The 12,162-nt window shown below is 38.2% G+C and overlaps 1 pseudogene; it reads left to right on the top strand.

Annotated features, from left to right (window-relative positions):
- The first annotated feature begins 747 nt into the window (after positions 1-747).
- LOC139710523 (uncharacterized) overlaps positions 748-12,162 on the top strand; it is a 41,708-nt pseudogene continuing 30,293 nt past the window's right edge.

Below are 12,162 nucleotides of genomic sequence, written 5' to 3'. Positions count from 1 at the left end.
TATAACGCGAAACATATAGTTTCGAAGCTGATGTATTTGTTGTCCGTTTGTTTTCTTTTTGTTGGTATTCATGCGTGTGTTTGTTTTGTGGTGAGTTTTGTGTTCTGTGTTTCACTTTTTTTTCCCTTTGGTTGTTTGTGTGTGTGTTGTTGTTTTTCGTTTTGTTTTGTTTTGCTGACCAAAAATAAAACCTTCAATGATTTTTTTTATTGTATAATAGTTGTTCTAAGTCCTCTTAACTCTTCCTGTATTACAGGCAACACAGCCAATGTCGGTAGGATTATCGTGATTATAGGATGATGATCCTGTTAACAGGACGGTTCATAAGCATAGAGTGGAACGCTAATCTTGATAAGTTATGCTGTGCATGGTGTACTGTCCTAGTCCTCAATATGGCGTTGTAATAGAAAGCACAATGATGCTTCAAGTCTCATTATTGTCTATCTCCTTGGATTACTGTCACTGACTGTGTCCCAGCATGGAGCACTGACAGCGGAGCAGACGAGCAGCGCGACGTCTCGCGCGAGAAGAGAGCGGCCGAAGAAATACATTATGATAATGAGTGAGGTTACCAAGACGGTAGCGAGGGAACCGCGTATGACGTTGCTAACGAAATGACCGCATATTTTCATCTCGTTAATTTTACGGCGAGCTATAGCTGTACGCACTGGAGCACGCTCGCAGCAGGACACATTGGATAGTGGATGTTTACAAGAACGATTCCTCCTCCATATTGACGAACAACAGATTTTGTCGCGCAGATGATGAAGTGTCATGGCGACTTAGCTGATCTGCCTGTACAGGCTCCTGCTTGGGCACGTCCTATTTGTCTCTCGACTAGCCACCTCAAGCTGGACTCTTATTTTGGAATCGTGGAACACTTGGATAATGATTGAAGAATCAGATCGTCCAATGCGACGAATGTCTCGCCATATTTTGAACGATGAAAGGAGCGGAATGAAATCAAGGTACGCAGTGCAAGTGCAGTGTGACTTCTTCATCTGCAAAACTCCTCTCCCTACTGTCTGAGTTACTTTTAACGTCTATCATGTTTATCTTTTTTATATGGAGCACAATTGCGATGGTATGAGATGTCCTTTGTATACAATCATGTACTAGTATGTCTTAAATGTTGTACATGTACATCACTCGCATATATTTAGTGTTTGCATGTGATACAATTTTTATCGAAATAGAATATTTTGATCACGTATAAGTGTTTAGAAATTCCCTATGATTTCAAACAGAATCAAGAGTATAGCCTTCCGTTGCCGTGATGGGATATGCAGGAATGAATGTAGGGCTGCTTGAAAAGCGCGTCGGTAGTATGAGATACAATTTGCCCTTGTTATTTCCTGTACGTGTGTGGGTGTACATGGGTCCTGAATTGTTGTCCAAATTCTTTATAACAAAGAGATCGTTTGTAGTTTGCTGTATGCTGTCAAAGTGCAGCAGTTCATTCTGTGTGACTAACAAAACATTCCTGTATGTTTAATATTTTGCAAAAATGGTTTCTATACACCCTCGTTCCCTCTTCTCTTTCTCTCTCTCTCTCCTCTGTAGACGACCTTTCTGTCTATCCATCTATTCATTTATCGATGTTCATCTATATGTATATTTATGTCATTGTGTGTCTCTATATATATCTGCATAACCATCTAACTACAGATTCTATGCCTACTACCGTAGGCCCTACATATTTGTATACCTACCTATTTCTGTTTACATGTATTATATCTATCACTATCTATCCTTTGAAATCAATTTGTCTATCTATCTATATATCCGGATCTGAGTATCTATTTATATGTTCATCTGAAGTAACTTTACTCTATGCATCTTTTAAACATTCAGGTATTTTCCATCTAATGTGCTTGTGATACTTGATAGTACTTGTGAAATAGCATTTTGCCCGTGACTTGCACCATCTTTTTTAAAATCAGAGGTATAGTGCAGTGCCATGCATACACACAATTTGCGTAAGTTTCCCCATTTCTGAATAAATAAAAAGAATTTTACCAAATATATGGAATTTTAGTGAATGCAGAAATATCAATAAAATGTGTATACTGCGAAGTTGGAGGAAATCTGATGATCCGTTCAAAAGTTATGAAATATAGTTTCACTTAGAGCCATATACCATCATTGCTGGATAAGCAATCCACAACAATTTGTGATTGTATATAAAGTGGAGCAGTATAAAGAAAAATATTTAGAAGATTCCACAAAATATCTTCTTTAAAAAAAATACAAGGTACACACTGCCTGGGCTTGTTACCAAAGTAAAGGGAAATTGTGTTCCTCTTGCTTCCTGCAAGGAGGTGAAGCATATTGAGGCAAGTGTTTTATGATAATGATAAAGATATATATATGAAAATGTAAGAATTCTCCCTACATTTTCTTTTATATCGTTCCACTAGTGTTGTAGCCCTCTAATCCAGTGATGCATTGAATTAGATCAAACTTCATACTAAATGAATGGGTTTATCTGATTTTCTTTTAACTTCAGTGAAGTGTTCTTCTAATATTTTTGCATTCAGGGAAGAAGAAAATATTAGTATTATTAATATTAAAGGGTAATTTGTGGATTTTAACATTCTATATAGATACACAGGAAAGTAAAGGCATTTGCTAAGGGTCATTGTGAAGCTAGTGCCATATTTTGTCTCTACTGCATTATTTTATTTTCAGATCAGTTCAGTTCAGTTTTATCATTTCTTTTCACAGCTGAAGATGCATTTCATGCTAATTTATGATAAAGAGCACAGCTTACAATAAGAAAGTACCTGATACATAAAAGGTATCTATAGGGGCAGCACATAGGAAGAGTAATATAAAACGGAGATAACGGTATGTCCACACAACATCAAAGTGAATTGCACAGTTGAGATGTGCAACAGACCATCACTTATTTTTGGATGTATGGTATTTAGATTTGTCATTCAATTTGTTGTTTCATATAACATTTAAAGTACAATTTCTCACCCTGTTTTCATCAACCTATATGAGCAGTGTGAAATCAGATGAGTAGAAATGTAGAAACTTGGGTAAATAGGATTAATGCATTTAAATAGAATTCATAAGAAATTCATGGAATTGTAAAGTTTCATATGTTGTCACCCAGTAATGATATTGGTCACAACCACAAGTATGTGTATTAAATCAGCACCACCCTCCCTCAGGTTTGTACACAAATGTATCTTACCAGTCATGTTTTGTTTGTTTGTTTGTTTGTTTTTTTTATTTTATAGAATTATAGTGATCGCAAACCCTTCATCCCTGCGCGTCAGCATCGTTAGGAATAGATGATCACAAAAGGGGCAAAAATTTGATGAGAAGAATTTTGTGTCCTTTTAAATTTCATTTCTAAAAGGAAATTAAGAGCTGTGTGTTGGTCAGTAGGAGACCTGTGAGGCCAGGATATCATCACCTTGTCTAAGTTGCAAAGGGCCTGCTATGTGTTTGCTACTAGTTAACCCTTTCCATGCCAGGGACTTTGGACAGTGTGTACAATGCTATGTGCCCATCATGCACTTAAGGCACACAGAGGATTAATAGCACTGTTATGTGAAATCATGTAAAACTTGATACTTCCATAATATTCATCTCTATTTTTCTTTTCTAAACTTGATTGTTAACACCTCTATCATTATTCTGTCTGTTTGATTGAATAAGTCCCTCTGAAAATTTATGGGAGCCTGCATGAGCATGGTGTGGAACTGTACTGTAAGTGTAACTCACTTTAATAGGACTAGAAAAGGACATTAATACGACTTGAACTTGAGTAGGGTTGGACTCACTTGAAAATTTGTGTGGATATTGTGAGATGTGATCCTAAATATTTGCAACTACACTGTACTCAACATCAGGCATCACTAAGTAGCTGAAAAAAAGAAGAAGAGCCCAACGCACAGGAAGTAGCCTTACACTACTAAAGTCACTTGAATTCTTTCTTCCTGTTTTTGCATTGCCTTTTTGACAAAATATTGAAAATGATAGTTTATTCCTCAGATTGTATTGTTGGGTTTGAAGGAGTCAGTAAAGGATAAAACCCCACAAGCCTGTAAAAAGGACTTCATAGGTGTTATTGCTGTGAGTCCATGCACAGGTTGCAATGCATGATTTCTTTCTGGCAAACAGATTTTGAATTCATATTCATTCAGCCACTGCATCTGTGTTGTAAGAGAATTTATTGAGTGAATTGCTTGACTAACTCGTATGCAGTGAAGAACACACTTCCAACATGGAGATCACTTCACAATATACACATACTTATGTACATAGTTTTTGCTTTTCTTTCTTTGTTTGGCCCTGCCTAGCAGCAAATCACTTACCTGTGAAATACATTTCCGCTCACCAAAGTGAATGCACATGGATGGTTTGTGTTAATGAGTTATCAGTTGAGAGCATAGTTTTTTATCATTTATTATCCATGTTCACTGTGCATATCAGGACAATCTGAATTTACTCTGTGACCTGTGCATAAAATCTTTAAAAAAGGAGTAATTCTTGAATGCAAACAGTACTAATATATATGTAGTTTCTATACTTATATCGACAGCTTTGATATTTGTCTTTAAGTGTATCATTAACAGAACCAGTCAGACAGCTTGCTCATAGAATTGGGAAGACAAACACGAAACGAATTAACAAAACCACTTTGCACACTTGGCCTCTTGATGCGTTGCTTCTGTTGTTTTTTCCTTCCCCACTCACTTCCATTTCAATGGAAAATTGCCCATTTCTTTGTGTGCTTCTTTTTGCAATCTTTTTTCCTGAGGCTGCCATCACTATCCAGTTAAAACTCCATGGGCAGTATTCAGGAGGACCCCAACAAGTACCAAGTATTATCAAACACCTGCTTAAGATGGCAGACTCTTGCACTTTTCTTTTTTCTTTCAAACTGGAAATAAGTAATTGTATGTCTTCTGCGCCAAATACTACTACTACTACTACTACTACTACTACTACTACTGCTGCTACTATTACTACTACTACTACTACTACTACTACTACTACTACTAGTAGTACTACTACTACTACTACTACTACTACTACTACTACTACTACTACTATGACTACTACTACTACTACTACTACTACTACTACTACTAATAATAATAATAATAATAATAATAATAACAGTGTATCATTGACATCTTTGGTTTCATTGTATTTGTCCAAATGTTTTTAAAGATTATCATGGTTATTACAATGTGAATTTATTTTGTGAATTTTTTCACAAAAAAATGAACTATCAATTCATGTGTGTAATTTTTATGGGAAAATGCAGAAATAAAATCAAAGTGAAACTGAAAAGAGAATAAATTATTTGTCTTGAGATCAATAATGGGGAGTTAAGGTCCTTACTATAGTCATACATATGTCAGTGCTCACAGTCCAACATTATTTGTTTTTCTTTTGTTTGTTCTAACAGTCTTTCAAGTTCTGAGATATACCAAGAATAAGCTACAAGGTGTGTTGCTGAGGGATTATAGACGGCAGGCTCAAACTTTGGTAACAGGTTGAGAGGTGAAACACAGAAAGGATGCCGCGATCAAACAAACCCGATGGCCTGGAGATGAACAATCTCCAGCCGAAGCCGAGGGGCAACATGAGTCCCCGCTCACCCCTCACGCCCACCATCAAGCTCTCGAGGCCCCCCAGTAGCCTGGAGCGACACTCCGCCCTCTCCTTTACCCTCGTCAATGCCACAGAGGAGGTGGACCTGGTCAATGGGGGATTCATCAGTAACGACAAGCACAGCCACCCCCTACATCCCAACGGAAATGGAGGTATGGCTGCATCATTTCATTGTCTTGGGGCTTTTTGCGAGCTTTCGTACTAACCCATCTGTCGTAAACTTTTTATGAATACCTTGGGACGTTACACTAGATGTAGATCTTGAGTTGCATTCAGATGTGATGCAGTGCTAACTATTTGATCGGAAGTATTTCATACAAGGTGTATTCAATTTACTGCTGAAGATCTCACCTCACTCACGAGAGCCGACAGGAACATGGAGGGAAATTTCCCATTAACCCCCTCGAGACCATCAGCCTAAGAATCCAACTGACTTTATTTGTAGAACATACCGATGGAAAGGGAAGTGTTAATGTTGTCCAAATGTCTGGAAATGTGCCAGAGGGGATTGAACTTTATTCACATTGCCAGGTCTATATTCAGAATGTGTTTTGCTGTTTACTTGGGAACAGAGTTAAGGGATGACTGCACAATGAGCACATTTGGCATAGGAAAGACATATTATGGGTAAAACAGTGGTCGGTCTCATGTAAACCTGATGATACTAATGACAACTCTTGTCTCAAGGTTATTTCAAAGTAGTATTTAATATGGGGGAAAAAAAAAACCTGGTGGAGTAAACTCCTACCTACAATCTATGAAATCAAAGGGAATGATCAGCATAAGTAGGGGGCAGAATAGGATGAGTAAAGAGCTCTGACTTGATGTCACAATTAGGCATTATACTGTGGTTACCATAGGAACCAAAAGTCTTCATGCTGTCTGTCTCTACTAGAAGTTCTTGGGTGTGTGTGTGTGTGTGTGTGTGTGTGTGTGTGTGTGTGTGTTTAGGTGGAATTTGAATTGAAAAATGCGTCTTTGTGCATGAGAATAGTGGTTTCTCTTCAACACAAGATTCAGATAGCTATATCTAGGCATGTGACCATATTGGTATGAAAGGCTTTTACCAGTTTATGATGTTTATGCTCTGTTGAAGTTATATAGGACCCTGAGAGTATGATCCCGAGGTTGATAGTCTGATAGAAGTTGAATGGTGGACAAGGCATCTATGTTGTACAATCTATATGTTGTGTATATATACATGAATCAGGAAGTGATTAACAAATAATATTCACAAAAGCATGACAGATGCAATCTTACAATTTACACCATAGACAAGTAGTACAGTTACAGGCCTAAAGATTGTTCCTCTGAAAAACAGAACACAATGCTCCCATCCTCTCCCACCCCACCAGTTTTGTAGCCCCAGTAATCATGAATATTGTTTTCACAATATAAGTCCTACCATAGTTTTCTTGTCTTTCTCCCAGGCAAACAGCATCTTGTCACTTAACACTCTGCATACATTACATTAAATCAAAATAAATGTGGAGACTATAGTGTCATCATTTCTTCCAGTCCACAAACCTTTCATGAAGTTTCTAAACCAACCTCCGTTGACTTGCAGTGGCTAAAACTGACAGTGAGCCAGCAAACAAGAGAAGCAGCAGCAGTATCGCCTCCCCACACTTCCCGTCCCCCGTGGAGTCTTGGACCAGCTCTGGGGGGTCTGTGACGGTGAACCACACCAACGGAGATGTTGCAGGTCACCAGAACAGGTGCATGACCTTTGCTGCTAGCACACCATTGTATGATCTTAAGACAGATAGCGGTGAAAGACAGGCAACATTTTGCAACAGTTTTCTTTATGTTTTCTCAAATTTCTTCTCGGGATTTAGAGCTTTATTTTGTACCTGTAGGCCTACTTTATTTATAGATTGCAAGACAAGTGGACAAATGGTTTACAAATATACAGTAGTCTGCTTTTGTCTCTTATATATCTTCTGATTTTGCGAATTTGAGATCTACCATGGAATAGATGTTCATGAAAACAGAGAGATAGAAAATTAGTTGAATGAACAGACAGACGGACAAACAGGTTGATACATATAGATTCAGTAGATATAGAAATATATTGATAGCAAAATGAGAGAAGACAGGCAGATGTTGACAGATGAAGAGATAGTATTATAGATATAATATGAATAGAGGACTGAAAAGAGGTAGGTCTACATAATTGTATTCACATCCTTGGAATTATCACTGCGAAGTAAATAGACTGTGTGATATTTCCAAAGAAATGCTGTTATGATAATTATTCAGTATAATATTATAGAGCAACAAGCCATCAATGTTATCATATTCCTCATTGTTTTCTTTGAGCACTCACAAGTTTTCCATTCTCTTCAGATAAATATGTTTTTACAGGATGGTTTATATATTTTTATCCTACAGGATGACTAAAACTAACAGATTAGGCATGGCTCGACACTAACTTTTTTGTTTGGTGGCCCGATGGGGCCACCAAAATCTTAAATTTCAAATATTTGGTGGCCCGAGAGAAAAAATTGTTGTCCCGAAAAAAAACCCAATAAAAAAATATTAAAAGTCCTTTTTTTTAATGAGTCAAATATTTAAGTTTTATGATAGTAAGAATTAGAAGTTGGACATATCTACTCATAAATAAACTTCAACAAACTTGCAACACTCACTCTCAGGCACTCATTCAGTCCTTTTCATCCATCCTTTAAACAAATTTAACTGCTAATTTCCGGTGCAAAAAGTTACGAATTTATTGACATACTTTTCAAAAAATGTTGGTGGCCCAAGGCGGGCCACCAAATTTGCCCTTTTTTGAAATTTGGTGGCCTGACTTTCATTTTTGGTGGCCCCGGGCCACCGGGCCACCATTAGTGTCGAGCCCTGGATTAGGATACCACTCGTTTTATCATGAAAAGCTGCATCAAGTGTATTCTTGAACACCACCAACAAGTTTCCCTCGAGTGATGATTGCATACTCTGGTTTCTAAATTCTCATTTCATTTCATTTTATTGTCCCCGCCGAACGAGTTCGAGCAGGGGACTATGAAACGGGCTCCGTACGTGTGTGTGTCCGTGTGTCCGTCCGTCCGTCTGTCCGTCCGTCCGTCCGTGTGTCCGTGTGTCCGTGTGTCCGTGTGTGCGTCCGTGTGTGATCAAAATCTTCAATTTGCTACTTCTCTGTCATTTATGAGCCAATTTTGATTCTGTTTGCTTTATATGATAGCACTACATGGGAGCTTTGAAACTTCTACACAGAATTTCAGTCGTGACCTTTGACCTTGACCTTTGACCTATATTGTACATTTTGCTACAAAATGCTACTCCTTCGCCATTTCTAACCCGATTTCGATTCCGTTTGCTTTATGTGATGGCACTAGGTGAGGGCTTCAAAACTTCTACACAGAATTTTGACCTTTGACTTCTTTGACCTTTGACCTTGATTTTTTGACCTATATTGTACATTTTGCTACAAAATGCTACTCCTTCGCCATTTCTAACCCGATTTCGATTCCGTTTGCTTTATGTGATGGCACTAGGTGAGGGCTTCAAAACTTCTACACAGAAATTTGACCTTTGACTTCTTTGACCTTTGACCTTGATTTTTTACCTATATTGTACATTTTGCTACGAAATGCTACTCCTTCGCCATTTTTAACCCGATTTCGATTCCATTTGCTTTATATGATGGCACTAGTTGAGGGCTTCAAAACTTCTACACAGAATTTTGACCTTTGACTTCTTTGACCTTTGACCTTGATTTTTGACCTATATTGTGCATTTTGCTACAGAATGCTACTCCTGCGCCATTTCTAACCCGATTTCGATTCCGTTTGCTTTATGTGATAGCACTAGGTGAGGGCTTCAAAACTTCTACACAGAATTTTGACCTTTGTCTTCTTTGACCTTTGACCTTGATTTTTGACCTATATTGTACATTGGCTACAAAATGCTACTCCTTCGCCATTTCTAACCCAATTTCGATTCCATTTGCTTTATGTGATGGCACTAGGTGAGGGCTTCAAAACTTCTACACAGAATTTTGACCTTTGACTTCTTTGACCTTTGACCTTGATTTTTTACCTATATTGCACATTTTGTTACAAAATGCTACTTCCGGCGGGGACATATGTTACGCACCGCGTAATTTCTACTTTTCCTTGTTTCATATCATTTCATTTTGTTTCATTAATTTCATTTTATTTTTGTAATTGACACCACTATTTTCACGGATGCCGTAACCTCTCCTGTCCTGAAAGAGAATGAAGATGAGTGAGCAAGACATGATATGGAAATCGCTGTTGGCTCCATTCTCACTTTTCGGTCACAGGAATGGGGCATTTACGGTGTCCCAGAGACTCCAGCCGCCAAACAACACGGGGAAGTCGAAACGCCACAGTCTGCCTCTCCCTGGCTGCGTGGACTCCACCAGTCTGTACAGCAAGTCATCCGGCAGCTCCCTGTCACTCAAGGTGAGGGCATCCCTGATGATGGAGATAGATGATAGTGGTAGTCGGGGGGCCCCGCCCAGCTAGCCTTGCTGTCAGAGTGTGTAGACATATCATCAGACTGGTGTGTTTTCTCCTGTGACATCACATTCTGACACAATAGGCTGTGTAATGATGCAATTGTAAACTGCAGTAACCTGAAATATTGTACTGTATGGTTTGACAGCGTGTGTAATCAAAATAGAATGTGGTTAAGCTTTTGCTAATTGCATGTTGTAACAGAGCGATTTTGGCACAGGTAAAAAAACCTGGAAGTGGCATCAGAAAATCAGGAAGTTGTGATAAAGACCTTGTTTTGTTTTGTTTTGTTTTTTTGGCTTGTTTGCTGATGAAACCTGGAAGGGGCACCAGAAATATAAACTGGGCCCCCCCCCCCTCCCACTTTTAAATCCGTGGCGCTGGCCATGTTATCAGTTGGCAGTATCTAACCACACGCCAACTGTAGGCCTATATGACCACATGATTTTCAGGAGGACATAAAAAACAAGTAATCTTTTTTTTTTTTGGTAATATTGGCTATCAAGCAAAATATTGAGATGCTTTGGTGAGAAGCACAATCATGTAGAAGTACTTTGTGATATTATTGCCATTATCCTAGATTGTGGAGAATATTGTCATCATCAGAATGATTTTCTTAATTCTTTGCGTGGTAGGATGTGGCTGATGTGTCCAATGGTGGCCCCCACACCAATGGTGACAGCTCTCACAGTGTCAACCTGCTCCCACACAGCTACCCATCACCCAGCAAGAGCAGTGTGTCACCATGGAAACGCCTCTTCAAGAGGAAAACCTCCGTTGGTAGTGAGCCGAGCAGTTTCAGCGATGCCAGCTGGATGAGCGGGTGTGAAATTGTTTCTCTCTGCTGACATTTCGTGTGTTATGTTTGCCTGTATGGAAAATGCTGATCCCTTGGCTATCAAACCTCTGTAATTTTGAGTAAGGTCTCATTGATGGATACCATTTTAAGATCAAATTAAGATAATTCATTTTCCAATTTTGTATCAACTTTGGCTCTCTTTTAATAGTAATCTGTTACATCATGAAGCCTTATACTATGTTGATTTTAAGTAAAATCTTGAATTTTTAAATTCATATCAAGAAGGGAAATTCAGTGAGATTTCTGTTTAAACTAAGGGCAGACTATTGAGGTAATGACAAATATTTCATCTCATCTAATTTGCATAATTGTGACTGATATCACTGTCTTTTTAGGTATACCAACTTCAACCATTTCATACATATCAATGTATTCCATTATTTCATTGAAATATCACTGTTTGGGGGATGAGATTTGAATTTGTATCAAGTCAACATGTAAGCACACTGGATTTTGTTCTCAAATTGCTTAAGTTTCAAAATCTTAGCCAATGTTATGATGTTTCATCTTCAAATGCAATGAGGACATCAAAGTTTATGAATTAAAGTTTTCAATTTTTCCAGAGCTGAACTTGATGATGCTAGTGACAAGAAACCCAGGCTTCAGACCCTGGTTCGGTCCATCACGCGACGGGTCGGCAAACTGAGGAACAATGAGGTGGCACCCTTGTCCTCACAAAACTCCAGTCTGGCCCCACCCCAGGCTGCACCTGAGGCAAACAATAGTGAGTTGGGATGTGTGCTGTTACTCCCCTCCCCACCCCCACCCTATTTTTCTCTCTATTTTTTTTCTTATTCTTTCTGTCTATCTTTAGAACTTTTTTTTCTCATTCTTTCCGCCTTTCTTTTTATTTTGTCAGAGTATCTATCATTATTTGTACTTCTACACCCCTTCCTCTTACTTTCGCTTTTTGTTGTATCATTATATCTCTCTATATTTAGATTATATACATATATGTAGGCATTATTTTTTCTTCCTCTATCTATTTCTCTTTTCTGATTTTCTCTTTTACTTGATCTTCTATTGGCTGATGTCATAAAGGAAATGTTATTTCATAGAAGTAACATGTAAGAAAGGTCATATATATAATTGATATCTTTGTTTCATTCAATGTGCTCATGGCCATATAGTTGTCAGATATTTGATTCAAGAGAT

This window comes from Diadema antillarum, unplaced genomic scaffold, assembly GCF_040938485.1.
Source record: "Diadema antillarum isolate AM-2024a unplaced genomic scaffold, OU_Dant_1.0 seq00001539_RagTag, whole genome shotgun sequence".
NCBI lineage: Eukaryota > Metazoa > Echinodermata > Echinoidea > Diadematoida > Diadematidae > Diadema > Diadema antillarum.
Note: the sequence above shows the minus strand (reverse complement) of the source record. Positions and strands in the feature narration are given on the sequence as shown.